At 33.5% G+C, this 13,634-nt stretch overlaps 1 long non-coding RNA gene across 1 annotated transcript in view; it reads right to left on the reverse strand.

The window, feature by feature from the left end:
- LOC143238696 (uncharacterized) overlaps positions 1-13,178 on the reverse strand; it is a 54,841-nt gene extending 41,663 nt beyond the window's left edge. The window contains exons 1-2 of the long non-coding RNA XR_013020717.1: positions 12,995-13,178; positions 10,548-10,600 (exon numbers count right to left, since the gene is read on the reverse strand). This is a non-coding gene — a long non-coding RNA (uncharacterized LOC143238696). The remainder of the gene's footprint in view (positions 1-10,547; positions 10,601-12,994) is intronic.
- Between the last annotated feature and the right edge of the window lie 456 nt (positions 13,179-13,634).

Consider the following 13,634-nt stretch of genomic DNA (forward strand, 5'->3'; position numbering starts at 1 on the left):
CAAGTCAAGCGCATCTAACCACCTGGCCATGCCAGGGCAACATTGATGTATTTGTTTAATCGTTATAGCTTCGCTTTTGACACATTTCTCTGTTAAGTAAAAAATTATTTCTACTTTATGTTTCCGAAGAGAAAATTACTTTTCGCTCCTTGGCTTGAAAATAAAAATGAAAAAAATCTACTTATCTTATAAATTTCGTTCTATTTATGTTTTACACTGCGAACACAAGCAGAAACAGATTTATATATCTTCATATTTCTCTGCGAATGAAATATATATGTTTTTTTAACAGAAAAGCATTAAATCGTATGACATATATCTATTAGTAAATTCTAACCGTTTTACGGTTGAATTGGGTACATCGTAACTCGGTGGTTTGAAAATGTGTAATGAAACTGTAACCCGAGAGTTAGGCCTATACACAGCAGTCTGAAACCGATACTGTTGCCGAACCATACATTACTGAAGTTCCTCTTGTCATAACCTGTCGAGGAATTTATCTTTTAGGCGCTACTTCGTTCAGTGTTGAAAGTACTGAAATGAAGGTGCACGAGTAGGTGCAGTTTTATCATCAACAATTTTAAGACTAGAAAAATTTCCGATCAAACAGTATGGTCGAATAAATTTTCAAGAAATTCGTGCAACAAATCGCGAGAGCCCATAAAATCCTTTTGAATCCCAAATAAAGAGTGAAATCGAGGAAAATCTGTAATCTGATTTATATTTCTTGTTTTCGGCAACTATTCACGTATATATGTTTATTTTCGGGTAACTTTGTTTATCCGACCCTAAGAGCAAAAACTTCCTTAATTTCCCGTTCGGACATCCACAAAAAGAACTGAATTTCGAAAATCTAAATTTATTATTTTGAGTTGTTCCTTGGGTGTTGGCCCTTCATGACCAGGTGGGTTAAGGCTACTCGTAATCTGAGGGTCGTGGGTTTGAATCACCGTCGCACTAAACATTCCCCCCATTTCCGTCGTGGGGACGTAATAATGTTACGATCAAGCTCACTATTCGTTGGCGGTGGGGTACTCGGAAGGGTTGTTGTATTTGCTAACTGTGCAGAAGCTGTAGTATCGTTTATTCCGTACCCTAAAAAGGTATGACTGTTGACGAAAGTGCGCATGCCTAAATCTTGCTATCTGTCCTTTAAGGAATTGGTCAAGTGTGTGATAATTTTTTACTAAATTAAATGAAACTTTTTAGAAGCTATAATTTAATACCGTTTTTACACGAAATTACATCATGTTGTTTATTATACTTTTAATTTCTTTTATTAACCAAGCACTACGAATAGCAAATATAAATAAAAAGAAAGGCACTCGTAGAGTTTAAACCAAACAATTTCTCACTCTAAAATACGTTAGTCTAGGTGACAAGGTCGAGTTTTTACAATTTTTAAAAATGTCATCTTGTAACTACTGTTACATATTGTTTGACCTTCAATGTGATCTTGACCTTTAAGCTACATTCATCAAAATTTAATAAAATGACCCTTGAACGACTCTCAATCATTGTACCAGATAAAATCAAAATCAGATCAAAAATATTTGAGTTATACATATTAAACACACAAATAGGAGTGAAACAACGCATCTGTCACACTGTGATGATAATCTTACTGAATATCTTATGCAGTGTATTAAAATTATTAATACAAATAATGATTTAAAAGTCCTTTAATAGACAACTAATGCAGAAACATAGAATAATATAGGAAAATCATTGTTAATGATATGGAATAAGGTGTTGTGGACCTACCTTACGATAATATAATTGAAGTCATTTAAGGTCAACTTCAGAGTAATGCTCAATGAAAATTTTATTAACATGCAAACTACACTTAAAATGTCAGTAGCAAATGAAACATTTTAAACCAAACTCACCACACAAAAACAGCAGTTACGGTCATACATGTATGAACGCAGAGTTGTGCCATAGAAGAATGAAACTCAACCAAAGCAAAGGTTGTTACACAAACCTAGGTTTAAGGTGCAAGACCATAAGTAAGTCACTGTACCTTTGAGAAGACAAAAAAGTGTAAAACATTATTATAATAAAATTCAACTACATAAAGTAGCACACGAACGTTATGATTTAATTATTCCCAAATAATCTAAACAGTAGCACAGTTATTTACTTGAAAAACAGATTAATGTGGTACTTTTGTATGAAGCTTGTCACCAGAATGCCTGGGTTGTTGATAGGTTTTATGTCGAACTGTTCCCATATGAACGTCATCTTTTACATCCGATAAGAGTTGGTGTTTTGTTGTTTTTGAAGTAAGCACAAAGCTACACAATGGGCTATCTGTGCTCTGCCCACCACAGGTATCGAAACCCGGTTGTAGCGTTGTAAGTCCGCAAACATACCGCTGAGCCACTACAGGCTCATTTACCCACAGACACCATGCGGACTGACCGAGAGCAGAAACCAAAATTTAACAAATTAGTATTTGTCACATCTGGCCAGGGTTTTCAATACAGCTATCGATTGTTTGGCATCACTTTGTAAACTTTTACAATGTTCACCATATCTGCATTTATGGCTATAATTTTTGGTGTTATAAAGCTATTTTGGTAGATTTTTAACGTCTCAGTTACAATTGTCTATATCTTTGTATTTTTAGTATGGCATGATGCGCCTTACTAAATGTTTCGAAGGACATGACCTTAAAATTGACATTTTATGATCCCAGTGATACTATCACTCGGTGAGCCCACAACACTTCATGTCATACAATTAAGAGTTATTTTCGTTTACCTTTCCATTCCTGAATATTTATGTCCCTCGGTGGAACATCAGTAAGTCTTTGGATTTATAATGCTAAAATTAAGGGTTTTATTCCCTTCGGTGGACACAACAGATAGCCTGATGTGGCTTTGCTATAAGAAAACACACACACTTTTGAATTATTTGCCTGTTAATGGGCCTCTAGTATATGAGTACCAGTCTTTTTTCTGAGATTTCGAACAACAATCTTAAACTTCAACAATGTGCTCAAACCAATTACAGTATGATCTTGCTTTAAGACAGTTTCCTACAACATAGTTGCAGCATATTGATAAGGACGGTTGTATTGTAGGGTTATTTAAGAGAGAGAAAGAGAGAAAAAGAAAAAATCCAATCTCAAATATATTTAGCTGAGAAATAATTATTTAATATCAAAGAGTCATCTGTTTAACTTATCCTTCCTTCAGGATATTACCTGCCATCTAAGTTGATTGGTAGAAGGCTTAATCGACGGCTGTATGAATCAAACGTTACCTATGTAATAATAAATCACAAGCGACCACGCAGATATCCACTTTGAGCAATAACCTAAACAACGGTGAAAAATAAATTGTTTTCGCCATCTCATTTTTCACGTTAAGTTACAAATAGCCTCAAGACTTCCTTTCGGTTATCTGCTCTCCTTAAACTGTAGAATTCAGAACTCTCTGTTATACACAGCCCCAACAAGAAGAATCTTCTGAAGATTAGCTGTACAAGTATCATCAATCTTCCCTATTCTCACATAACTACATTAAAGTTTTTTGTATTATATACATACACACACACGACCTCCTTCCACTATTCGTTCGACGAAAGTGGTATGCCTATGAGCTTATTTTGTTTGTTTTAGGTATTCATCCAAAGATGCACACTGGCTATCTGCTCTAGCTGTTCCTGATCGGTTAGGAAGAATGAAACTAGAACAAAATCGCTGTGAGTAATTGAGTTGCACTAATAAAAGAGTAGGACTTGACCCTCAACTCTTATAACTCACTCACGGTTCCAAAATGTCAAGTACGTTTATAGTCGCAACGGAATGCGAACCCTGGATTCACAGTCCAACGCGCTAACCACTAGACCACGCACTGTTCATCTATATCCTAGTACATGTTCGAAACGTTTTTCGTGTAGCTATAAAACAACAGGTTAAGCAGTCCGTTAACGCAAGACTTTCTACTTAGTAAAGATTGTTTATTTAAGGACGGGGACTAGCCAAGTATTGGATTTCACTTAACTGCCTATCAAGAATGAGGTTTGACCTTTATCTGTTAAGTGTATCGTCGTCGTTTCTAAGACTTCAACCATGAAGGGCCCAATGATACATTCAGCTTTATGTGTATATACACACACATATATATATATATGTAATACATCGATTTTATTTTTGCTTTAAAGGAGAACCACAGAACGTCGTAACGCCAACATAAAAAAAAACAATAAAAATAAGAATGATGAGGTCTGTAGTTCGTTGTCACAGACAACAACTCTGATTTATAATTAAGGTAGATGAATTACTTCCTGACAGTTTGTGTTGTTTTTGTAAAAAAAAAAATGATATATATATATTGAAGCAGTTATTCTATATGTGTACAAGAAACTCTGAAGTCTACAAGCGCATATACGGATCGTCAAGACGTCTTCAAACGATTGTATTATAGCCTAGATTTTACGAGTGATAGAACACGCCACTAAATAGAGTGGTAGTCCCACGAACTTAACAGTATACATAGTTAGACATAAAAGATAAATGGTTTTATCTTAACAGCTTAAAACTCTGTATTGATTATCATTGTGCATACGTCTGTCAAATTTTACTTTTATTGTAATATATTTGCACATTGCATTTAAATCATTTGAGAATTATAAAGGAAACTGTTTACATTTGCATGGATGGATATAAATAGAACGACACATATACATAAAAATATTAATTATGCTTTCAATTATTTTGATATTTATGTAAATATATGATACGATTGGCTTGACTATTGCTCTTATAACACATTTACATGGAAAGTGTGCACTAAGCTAATTGCCGAGATTTGGAACAAGAAAGTTCGTAACTGTTTTAACATCACTAATAGAGAGTTCAAACTGAAATAATACAGCAATATTCATTGTCATGAGCAGATAGACACTCATGTCGAGTAACTTTATACTAGCGTAATCAGCAGTACCTGCTTCATCTGTTATTTCACGTGTTAGTATGCAAATATCTAAGTGTTATATGAACAAAAGTGTATAACCAAGAGATGTTATTTACTGATATTGTTAAAGTACAACATTACAACACAGAAGTTAGAAATAATACGATATATTTTGTAACAGATTTACTGTTATACAGTTATTTTGATATCTATGTTTGTTTCAGTTTAATATATATTTAAAAATGCATATAAAATATACTGTTAAATGTTTATTTCGAAATTTCCGCCTATTTCCTAAATTTGTAGAATATTCTCGAGTGTAAGAATTAACAATTTACTATGTGTGTAAGTAATACTAGCGATTCCCAGTATGATTGGCAAAAGAAATTCCTAGAGATTCTCCTTTGAAGGTTATAAAAGGAGAAGGTTATAATAACGATTATAAGCAAAGCAAAGATACAGTTTAATATTGTTCTTGGTGTGCCAGCAAGTATACTATAAACCTTGGAAGCTATAGCTGTGATAAAAGCTTATTATTCAGGAAACTAGATATATTTGACAAGGAAAGTTTATAGATTTCGAACATTATCAATCATTTAACTTAAGGGAATTAATTTCAGACGTTAGTTTTTCTGCGAAAACATTAGACATCTTCGTCAGTGACAGTTAGCTTGTAAAGGCCAGACAAGAATAGGGCTAGCTGCATGTTAAGTGAACTATGCTGATATCAACTCGAAACTAATTAGCTCATTGTAAACCGTCGATAAAATATTCAGTTCCAGACCAGATAGAAGACTCTATATTGTTTTTAAGTTTGTGAAGCTTTTGTACATAAATCATTATTTGGAATAACTATTTGTATTATTCTTTGTATATTAAAACATATTTGTATCAAGATATAAAACTGTGTGTATGAATGATGTTGGCAAATCTCATACGTATCGACATTCAATTTACTTCTATATTCAATATAAAATTTCAGGCTGTTTAAAATTGTAATACGCAACATAATAAATCGAAAACTTTCCCAAAATAAATTATAATATGTAACACAATAAATTAGGTGCTCATCCTGGATAAATTGTAATACGTTGCATAATAAATTTTAGCTCGTGCCCAAAATCTAAATCAGAGACAAAATTCGATCTAAGTTACCAGTGCCAATAAATTTCGGTCATGTCTGACTATCAAGATTTTCTTAAATAACCCTCACATGAACAACTAGAATTGTATAAAAAGTGAATTGCTTGAAATTATCAAAGTTTTAGAATTAGCAGTTAACAAATCAATGAAACAAATTAGCTTTAAATGCGTATTATTCAAATACTAGTCTATGGTTATTTATTGTCTGAGGAAACACTGGGAGAATATTCTAATGTCTCCACTAGCCAATCAAAGTTGAGTGATAAAGATAAGTTAGAAATTCAGTTAAAACTCAGACAAAGCGAGCTTGAACACTCTCGTATCGACGCTGAAAGAGGCAATAAACGTCTTGAGGTCGAACAAGCTCGTATCAAAGCCGAGAAAGAGCAAGCCCGTATCGAAGTCGAGAAAAGTAAAGAACAAGCGCGTATCGAAGCCGAGAGATAAAGTGGACTGTGAAATGGAATTTAAACTCAATTCCAATGGACTAAGGCAAAATTATAACTTTAAACTCATTAGATATATTAAGTCATGGAATGGCCCACCGAAAGGTTTTCGTTATTATTACAAAGTGCTTTAATTAATAAAGCACAACAAGCTTATGCCACTCTCTCTCCAGAGAACTGCACCAATTATGATAAAGTTAAAGCAGCTACCCTCAAATTATACGAGCTAGTTTCTAGGTTATCGCAAGCAAGATCATTAAGCTTATATGGAATTTGACCACGAAAAAGAGGGTTATTTTGATCGATGGTGTAATTCTATGAGTGTTGATGACACCTTCGACAAATTGAGATACTTATATTTAATTGAGGAAATTAAACGCTGTACAATTGACGACCTCAAAAGTTACTTGATTTAAAAGAAAGTTGAAACACTACAGAAAGCAGCTGCTCTTTCCGATGATTACAATTTAACACATAAAACCACTTTTCATAACAACCATTTTGACAAAAATCTGTACATGCTCTATTCACTAAAGTTGAGGATTAGGATTCTTCTAAAAACCAGTTTCTCTAGTTCGAATCTTCGTATAGTCGGGATAAAAGTTCATAAAAATCATCAAAGCTTGTGTGCCATTTTTGTAAAAAAAATCTGGTCTCGTTATGTTCGTCTCCACATATGGATCTACTTTTACCAGATCACCCAATGTTGTTTATTTGGCCACTGATGAAAAGGCTGATGTAGTTAAAAAAGAATTTAGATTTTTTGTGTCTTTAACAAATGACACTGTTAGTCCCATACCTATATGTATTCTACATGATAATGGGGCGACTCAGTCATTGTTGGTAGAAGGTATATTGCCTTTAGATACAAGTTCTGTCACTGGTGAGTTTGTTATTGCTCAGGGTATTGTGGGTGGCTTTGTTAATGTTTCTTTGCATAACATTTACTTAGCATCAGACCGAGTTTCAAGACTAGTTGTGGTTGGAGTAAGACCTACTCTGCCAATTAAGGGTGCATCATTATTCTTGGGAAACGATTTGTCTGGGGAAAGTTGTTGTTGAACCAAAAATGATTAGCGAGCCGATAACTGTTTCATCTAAGGATGATGTTGTTATGGAAAATCCATACGTGTTTCCTCCCTGTTCAGTGACTCCAGCTCAGGATAAGAAACTAAGCCAAAAACAAATAATAGACATGTGTTCAGAGGACAATATTATAGATTTTCTAAGACATTGTTTTGGATCCGACTAGAATCTTATGAATAATTGTTCTACTGACAATTCTTCGTTAAGTAACAGTGATGGATATGAGGAATATGGCTTACTTGGTTAAGTTAAGTTCCGTTTGCTAGAAGTAAGCTGATCGTCGACTAAGAAAAGGATCAGTAGATCTCTTCACTATTTAAATATTTAGTCCCAAAAAATGAAGTGAAGGAATTTCCGAATGTTTACTTTTCAAAAATTATATTCTTATAAGGAAATAGAGGCCACCAGATGTATAAGTTACAAAAGACTGTACTATAGTTTACGAAGTAATTGTTCCCAAAACATATCTTTCTGAAATATTGAAAGTTGTCCGCGTGTGACAAAATTATGAGACATTTCTCTTACCAAAAAGTAGGCAAGACGTTACTAAGTTATGCAAAACCGGTTATACACTGATGTGATTATTGGTGTTGCATAATTCATTGATAGTGTGTTATATGTATGAGGCCAGCCAAGAATAGTTACCTTTCCGTTTAGTGAACTGTACTAATATCAACTCGAAACTAGTTCGCTCATCGTGAACCATCGATAAGATATTCAGTTCCAATTTGTTTGTTTCATGGATTTTGAGCAAAGCTACACGAGAGCTATCTGAGCGAGCCATTCCTAATTTAGCAGTGTTAGCCTGGAGCGAAGGCACTAGTCATTTCCATTCACCACCAACTCTTGGGCTACTTTTTTTTACCAATAAAAATAGTGAGATTGAAAGTGACACTATAATTTCTACAGAGTAAAAGAGCGACAATGTTTGGTGTGACTGGATTACACGTCGACTGTCCTGATTATTATATGTCATTCTGTTCCAGATCACGTAGAAGATTGGAAATTTTTTGTAATTTCTAAAACTTTTGTATTTAAATCATTGCTGGTAATAACTATCTGCAATAACCGTTACTGAAAATTGTATTATTCTTTGTATATTAAAATATATTTGTATTAAGAAAGAAGACGAAGTGTATCAATCTTGTTGGCAAATATAAATCTGATACATATCGACATTCAATTAACTAGGCCATACAAAATCATAATAAGTAACACAATAAATCGGTAACTCGTCCGAGGTGAATTATAATATGTAACATAATATATTGGGAACTCGTCTGGGAGAAAGTATAATACTTAACAATTTGTATAGCTTTGTTTACAAAGTATACATGTCTTCTTAACTTTGTTTGTGATGAATAACAAGCTTCACGCAGTAAATACGCATCTCCTCGATGTTATCTCATTTCTATGTTACCTCTAAGTTACTGTACATTAGTCAGATGATGTATGTGTCTTCAAAATGATTATTCCCGCTATTCATAACACCACATGGGAAGTCATTTTCTGACTGGATACATTTTTATTTCTAGTAGTGTTTAGCTGCGGTATAGCGGCTCATAGAATAACTTTGTGATTTTCATGTATAAATATTTAGCTATAGCTTCCTATCTTGACCGATATGCAATTTAACTACAGTCACGACTATTAAGGATGTTCTCTTGTTTCAGGTATATCGAGACAAAAACAAACAACTGAAATACAAAATTTTTTGTTTATTAATATTCTTAGCGTACCTAAATAATTAAATATATTAATGTTAAAAATTGCATTTATAGATTTTTCTAAGAAATTGTCTTGAATAGAAAATAAAATAACTTGATTAAATTTCACCGTTTGTTTTATCAAGTTTTCATTGTGATCAGAAAAAACAAATTAGCTATACTAGCACTATGTGTAATATTCATCCACTAATAAAACATTCAGGTAATGGAATGACAACATATATAACTGATTATAAAATGCGCGAAACCTCTCGTAGTTTATTAAGTGTTTGCCTTCTATAGCGCGGCATGGCCGAGCGCGTAAGGCGTGCGACTTAATTCGCGGGTTCGCGCCCGCGTCGCGCTAAACATGCTCGCCCTCGCCGTGGGGTGTATAATGTGACGGTCAATCCCACTATTCGCTGGTAAAAGAGTAGCCCAAGAGTTGGCGGTGGGTGGTGATGACTAGCTGCCTTCCCTCTAGTCTTACACTGCTAAATTAGGGACGGCTAGCACAGATAGCCCTCGAGTAGCTTTGTGCGAAATTCCAAAACAAACAAACAAGCCTTCGTGTGTGAGAGAGTATATTAGTGTTTCTTTGGGAAATATGAACTTTCAATTAAATCACATCTTATTAACAAAAATAGGTTCAAATCTTAACAACTGTCACCGCAAATGGTTTAAAGAAAGTGTGTAACTATCCTCAATAGATTGTAAGATGCTGCGAAATTAAAATTCATACAAGTTGTTTTAGCTTTAATAACGGATTTTCCATAATTCAGCTATGCAGATTTCAAAATAATAATTATATTATTCTATCACATAAGGACTTTTTATAGATAGAGAAAGCAAACTTTTACTTAAATCAAATTATTATTTCGTTTACCAGGATGACCTTTTTTTAATATTATGTTTGTTATCTTTGGGTTGTGGAACAATATATAGGACTTTTACGTCGCGATTGGTTTAGAGAAATCTAAAGCCAGTGGTTGACAAGATTTTAAACATAAAATGTGGCCCGATTTTAATGAAAATAATACACTTATGTAAAACTACATATGCTGTTTTATAAAACCAATTTAAGGCTGAAACAGATCAGAATCTGATCACAAAACTCGTTAACAAGTCAGTAGATCCTCTTCTACAGCTCACAAAAATCAGTCAACTTTTCTTCCTTTTTTAAACAGAAATCTATCACAACTGAAATCTGAGAAGAGAGGTTTCAAAAATATTTTACTTACCACGGCTAAAAAATTGCCTGGATCAGGTTTTTTCTTAGGTTCCAGTCATCTCTCTATACCGAAATGAAATAAAAACTTTTATGGCAACCTAATAAACTTGAAAAAAAAATTAAATTAATCACACTCCTATACACGGTGGTAGCTGTCCTTGCAAGAACAAACGTTTCATTAGTTGCAAAGTCATAACTCTCTCTAACATTCCAAACAAAATCTTCAACTTCAGTAACATAAACTCAGACTTTATACATTTAATGATACAGTAAAGAATGTACGAGAAAGACGTAGTTCAATCCAGATGAAAGTTTCGAAAATAATAAATCCACTAGTAACAACAGCAGCAAAAGTATCTTTGATGTACGCCTCAAAATGCTTGCCATTAAATTGATCTTAGCTCTACAGGAACCCAAAGTAGTGATTTCAAAGATCAATATCAAAGTGGAACCAGAGAAGTCAATTTAATCACTAATTCTACACTCTAGATATAACCAACATAAGACTTTTTGATTCTATTATTTTTGGGGCTTATTTTTTATAGCCTTATCCCTTTATGTAGCTTTCTACTTAATTCCAAACAAACAAACAAAAGCCTTGTCCCAATTTTTTGAATATTTTCTGGTAAATCGTTTTTGATGAATAATTTACTTTTACAAAGTTAGAATTACAGTTTTACCTTAAAGATAGAAGGTAGTTTTATTCTTTTAAACTCGATATATAATTTTTATTGAAGCGAATAACGTTAATCTTCCCTACACTTAAATAGCACCGTTTTGGTATTTCAGAAGGAGAGTTTGGTTTGTTTTGAATTTCACGGTAAACTACTCGAGGTCTATCTGCGCTAGTAGTCCCTAATATATTAGTGTAATGCTAGAGAAAAGACAATTAGTCATCATCACCAACCGCCAGCTCTTGGGCTACTCTTTTATCAACGAATAATGGGATTCATCATAACGTTATAACGCCCCTACGGCTGAAGGGGTGAGCACGTTGGCGATGGGTAGTGATGACTAGCTGCCTTCCCTCTAGTCAAAACAAACAAACAAACAAGCCGTTTATGACAAACATAATTTACTTCCAACCTTGTTCCATCTTGTAAAATTTCTTCCAACGCGTGTGTCTGCACACAAAGCAGTTTGCAGCAGCATAAGTTTTCCTGTTATATTTGCAGGCAAACAATAAGGAATCAGTTCTTACTAATTTACGAATTACGTTGCCTATGGTGGAGCGTGAACTCAGTTCAGTAACTAAGTGATTAGATATTTTGTGTGATACGTTGCTGTGAAACGGTACCTTAATATACTTTACTGTTTTCTGTTTAAAACTTGTATTTACTTCAGTGCGACTTGAAACAGAATCATTCAACAAAATTGGGTTTTAAAACACATTTTGTACATTTTCCCGTATTTCATGAAACTTTAAAGTCCCTTCCCCACTGTACATTAACAGTATACTTTGTTTCATAAGAATTTAATTTTCATTGTGAATTAATAATTTAACAGAAAAAACAACAACATCAGTTTTGCTAGATATTAGTGACACTTCACACGTCACTTCTATGTATCGAGTCACTTTTATTTATATACGTATATTTATATGTAATAAAATTACAATAAACACACACACTTATAAACGTTTATTTAAGATTTTGTAAGTTATAATTTATTCTGCATTAACTGATTTTTGGTTGCCTTCACTGCATCTTAAATCGATTACGCTAACAATTACTTTTGACTAATTGTTAGTCGAATCATTTAGTACCAGCTTGTTGTCGCAACAAGCCTAAAGCCTGTAACAAAAAATTACCTTTTCTTAATAAAACACACCTACACAAATGTGCTCGTGGAATTTTGACATGGATGTTAAGTCGAGTTGAATCTTTTTATCCATATTATGCACACAATTTTATTCGATCTTAATATACATAGAACGTTAAAACCAAGCCATTATGAAATAACAACTTCCTTTTACTAATACGTTTATATGAAGTGTTTCAAAGTAATGATGTTTAATCATATCCAGAGGTTGGGTTATCCAGTTTACTGAAACATGCAGTACCGTGCTTTGTACGTTGAAGGACACGATTTGACATGAAGATTAAAACATGATGATTCTTTCACACACATGGGCCCGGCATGGCCAGGTGGGTTAAGGCGTTCGACTCGTAACCTTAGGGTCGCGGGTTCGAATCCCCGTCGCACCAAACATGCTTGTCCTTTCAGGCATGGGGAAGTTATAATATTACGGTCAATCCCACTATTCGTTGGTAAAAGAGTAGCCCAAGAGTTGGCGATGGGTGGTGATGACTAGCTGCCTTCCTTCTAGTCTTACACTGCTAAATTAGGGATGGCTAGCACAGATAGCTCTCGTGTAGCTTTGCGCGAAACTTTCACAGACATTACATGTTAATATTACATCATTACTTGACTACTTTAATTCGTGTAAGTTCTCACCCCAAATCCTACAAAAAAGCCAAGTAAAAACGTTACGATGGTAGAAAGTAGTAAAGGTTAATAGCTGATAAATGAAAAGTATCAACTCTTCCTGAACTTGTAGCAGCTTTTACATCTTTTAACATTCATATCTTCCTAGCAGCTCTTGTAACATTCATCTGTATTGTCTTGTTGCATATCTGTGGGTAAATCAATTTTTGTTAATACAAGGTACAATAAAACACATTATTTCATGATACTCAATTTGTTGTTTAGAAAGATAGACTATGCATAAACCTTCTAACCATCCTAACATTAACCATTAATTGTGCAGCTCAAAAACAAAATATTGCATGTACAAATATAAAAAACATGATAGTAATTATTAATAAAATATAGAAATAACGTACAATAATATAGTTCTTTATTTAAATTACACAGGTAAAATAATCAACAAATATTTTATTTGTAACATTTCAATTTAATAACATTTCTAGTTTACTTTTAAAGTAATTCTTTCATCAGTATAGTTTATCCTAAATTTTGTTGTTTACACATTTTTTAAAATTATATGCAAAAAAGCTTATAAAAAATTAGTATTTGGGTGTTTTCTAAATAAAAAAACAAACATAAACAAACGGGAAATTAAAGAAGCCTTACT

Source organism: Tachypleus tridentatus, chromosome 13, assembly GCF_004210375.1.
Source record: "Tachypleus tridentatus isolate NWPU-2018 chromosome 13, ASM421037v1, whole genome shotgun sequence".
In the NCBI taxonomy this organism is placed as follows: Eukaryota; Metazoa; Arthropoda; class Merostomata; order Xiphosura; family Limulidae; genus Tachypleus; species Tachypleus tridentatus.